Source organism: Aptenodytes forsteri, unplaced genomic scaffold (genome assembly GCF_000699145.1).
Source record: "Aptenodytes forsteri isolate BGI_AS27 unplaced genomic scaffold, ASM69914v1 Scaffold69, whole genome shotgun sequence".
Taxonomy (NCBI): domain Eukaryota; kingdom Metazoa; phylum Chordata; class Aves; order Sphenisciformes; family Spheniscidae; genus Aptenodytes; species Aptenodytes forsteri.
In genome coordinates, this window is record NW_008795885.1 from 3,848,500 (window position 1) to 3,852,387 (window position 3,888).

Sequence of the window (3,888 nt, forward strand, 5' to 3'; positions counted from 1 at the left end):
AATGTTGATACCTAAACTAACTTTAAAATAGATAGATTTATTGCTAAGCACAGTTGACAGCCTGACTAGGCTTCCAAAAATCTGTCTCCACAGGACTAGATCGGTGCCATGGTCCATTTGGACCTCTCAAATTTACAGGACAACGTACTCTGCAAATGAAACTTTAGTTTATGAGCTCATTAAGACAGAAAACAAACAAACACAACAAACAAGGGCTCAATCCCCTTTACACAGACTAGTCTATCATGTGAATTCACTAATTCATCACTTAAGTCATGAGGTTTCTCACTCACAACTCCTCTAATTCATAACCTGCAACTCACAACTTATAACTTGTGACTCATGCACCTATGAATAAAATTTTTACCTAGCTGACAGTGAGAGTGCTCATCCTTCCTTCTCTGTCATGGTGTCGGCATCCCCTGTATCACACCAGGAAGCACAAAAGCCTTAGCAATCCAGCTGCTGTTGGATCTGCTTCAAAAGCTTTTTCGGTAGGCTGATGTTTTTACACCTTCCAGCTTGGAAATTTGGTCTATATCATTTCCATGAGTTTGCAGATTCTGAAGAAACTGCCAAACAATCAATGTGCAAAGATGATGGCTGCAGGAGACAGCAAGCTGCAGGTGATAATGGCTATATAATGGCCTTTTAGCTATTTTTGGCCACCTGTCCTGCCACCTGTTGCTCTTGCTTTGACTTAATGGTGCTGCTCCCGACACACATCAGGCCTTAGCACGAGCTGGGTTAGCCAAAAATCTGAGCAGGACTTGAGCAGCATTGAGTCACAGTCAGGAGCCCCTCTTCAGGAAGGGACACAATATGCTCCCGTGGAATCACAGATTGTCCTGAAAGAGAAACTCCAGGTGTCCACAATCCCACTCATAGCACAGCCAAGGCAGTCATGGCCATAGGACTATTAAGGAGTGTTGTATCAAAAGCCAGCTTAAAAGGGGACAGTTGAGAAGCAGAGATAGTAGCAAAGACAGCAAGAGGCGGTCAAGAGCTCATGACACCAGCATCCCTCCAAAAAGCCAGAGAGTCTCTCTAAGTCATGAGAACACCACATCCAGAGAAGTAAGCAGATCACGATCACATAGCAAAGGCTGCAGCAAAAGGAGACCAAGAAGCAAAGACAGCGATCATTATTATAGAGGAGACAATGACCAAAGTAGGTACCTGCAGGTTTCTGCTTTTTATACTTGAAAGATGGTCAGAGATGGCTATGAATCCTCAAGCAGGTGGAGGGCTCGGTCTAATGTTCATGATCCAAGGCAGTCTATTAGTCCAGAATGCAGGGTACAAGCCTTTACCAAAAGGACAGGTCTGCAGATCCAGAGGGACCCTGTGGGACACACTAGTGCTATTACAAAAGATGCAGGTTAAGGAGTTGATCAAGGGGTAAAGGACCTTGTTTGGAGGGACTAACAGAATGAGAAAAGAAAAGCCTTGTGGAAAAGGGAAGTACAAAACTTGCCACGTGGAGAGCACAGTCAAGGAGCACACAAACCTAGAGAGAGAAAATGAACCCCAGAAAACTTTATCAAAACTCAGTGACTGCTACACAAGTGAAGATAGCCTTTTAGACAATCCAGCAAGGAGTCAGACAGAGCATAAGAAAAAGAAAAAAAAGGATGAGGAGTCCAAGTGCAGAGAGAGTCTGTGAAAGAAAAGTGACAGACACAGCGAGGCCTCCCAAAAAGCAAAAGCAAGAGCAGAAACACCAGAAACATCATGAATAGCTCATCCTGTGCTTCCTCAGCATTGATTACAATTGACAGTGATCATGAGGAGGAGCCACAAAGGACTGAATGTGAAAACAACATTACTTGGGCAGGCAGAGCTTAGATAAATGAAAGGGAAAATGAGTCTTCATCTTCTTTTCCAGGAATGACAGGTTGTAGAAGTGTTTATAGAGCCAGCAAGGAAACTTGCTGCAGAGGAGCAGCCAAAAATTATAGTATTACTACCAGAAGAAGGGACTTAGATGGTGACATTAGAAATGCTGATGTTGAGTTTTGAGAAACAGCAACTGATCAGAGTCTATTTGTAGAGGTTACCAGCAATAACACCTCTCACACAGGACCCCTAACTAGGCTTGGTCAAGGAGCACAAGTGTAATCCTCCAGTTAACTGCTTTTCCCAGGACATCCTTCCTAGAGCATCCAGAGAGACCACCGTTGACAATAAGACTACTAAAGAGGCTTGTCAACAGGTGCTGGTGGTTTCATTCACCAGAAAAAATAACATGGCATATTTTACACCCAACACTTCTAAAAAGTAAAGAAAGAGTATTGCTAGTATGTAACTTTTAAGGTCTCTCAGAAGAGTGCTTGGAAATTGGAGTTTCATAAAGCCATCCTATATTGTCATTGTTTGTTAAATATATCCACAGAAAATGTTGTGTTTAAAATAAATGTAAAAAACCCAAGAAAATGTGTCAATTGCTCTCTTTGAAAGGTTTTTCTCTTCTACCCCTACTTATAAATGGAATAACATTGTTCAGAGAGCCAAAATTGTCTCTTCTCTTCCCTAGAGATATGTAGGAGGGTGGGCTGTAGCACTGACTCTCCTTGCACCTGCTTCCAGCTGCACAGATTTGACCCCCAGCATCATTTCCCTCTGGTTAACCTGGGGATAGGTTTGAATGTTAATTTGCCATTGGCTTTAATAGGGCACTCACTAGCACTTCCCTGATTCGGGATCTTAACCCCGTGCTCGTGTTTTGCATCCTATTGTGATTCAGGATGGGAGCACAGATGCTTGAGCACCGGGAGGAGGCTCATGCACAGCCAAGGTCTACAGGGGGGGGAACAGCAAACTGGCCAGCTTTTCCCCAGGCCTCCATGGGCCTGACCTCCACAGCATCCTTCGTCGTGTGCCAGTGAGCATGCTCTCACAAGAAAATCTTTGGTTTACCTCAGTATTTTACTAGGCACAGAGGTAAACCCTGAGGCAGGTGTCAGACCAAAAGGGACAGCAAAAGGGATGCTGGGGTTTTCACCGGCTGCTGGCAGTCCTGACTTGGATCTGTGACATCTTTCTGCTGATGTCACCTGAGGTGGTAACTCATCTGATACAAACCACCTGAACTTTAGTCTTACTAAGACCAGCTGTTTGGCACCAGCTATCTGAAAAAGAAAGCTCTAAAAGAGGAGGGACCTGTATGCAGAAGGGTCCTACTCAGTCCATTCCCTGAATGCTGTGTGCGTGTGTCAGCTCTTAGGTGAGCTGGGATCCACTTGGGGAGTCCATCTCCACAACTTCCTGAGTCACCAACAGGAAGCTGGAAGGTGCCCTAGGCTCTTGTGTCTCTCCCTGACGCTGAGAGCTGTCATCCAGCAGGTCTGTGCTATGGCTGGCTGGTGCTTGCTCACCAGTGCTCATCAAGAGTGACCTGGGCCAGGAAGAAGAAGCTGCAAATCCCCTTCACAGGGGGATTTTCCCTTCTGAGCTGAAAAGAAGCAAGTCTGGAAGTTAAAGGGATCTTTCTGGGGTTTGTTTCTCCACACAGGGCTCGGAAGCAGAAGCCTGTGGCTCCTCTCCCACAACCCACACAGTCCTGTCCCAGCTCATCCCACCCACAGACCTCTTGAAGCTGGGGAAAAGCCTTCCCCTGTGGAGGCTTGGCTCTGCTTCCTAAGCCGTTGTGTCCTTTAGAGTTTTTTGATCAGCAGCAGAGCTTTTACCCACTGGCTGTGTGGGATTGAGAGCGCACAGGGGCTTTGCTCTTGTGCCCTTCTGAGCAGCAGCCACAGCACAGGCAGTGCCCAAGCTGTTGCAGTGGTACCCGCAGTCTCTGGAGGGGGAACCACCCCATCCCTCGCCCTGGCTTGCCCTGACACCAGGCATGACATCCCGCCTACCCCCTGCTCCACACCACAAACG

General features: G+C 46.3%; 1 pseudogene; it reads left to right on the plus strand.

Annotated features, from left to right (window-relative positions):
- The first annotated feature begins 822 nt into the window (after positions 1-822).
- On the plus strand, positions 823-2,315 carry LOC103903071 (annotated as a pseudogene).
- Positions 2,316-3,888: the final 1,573 nt, after the last annotated feature.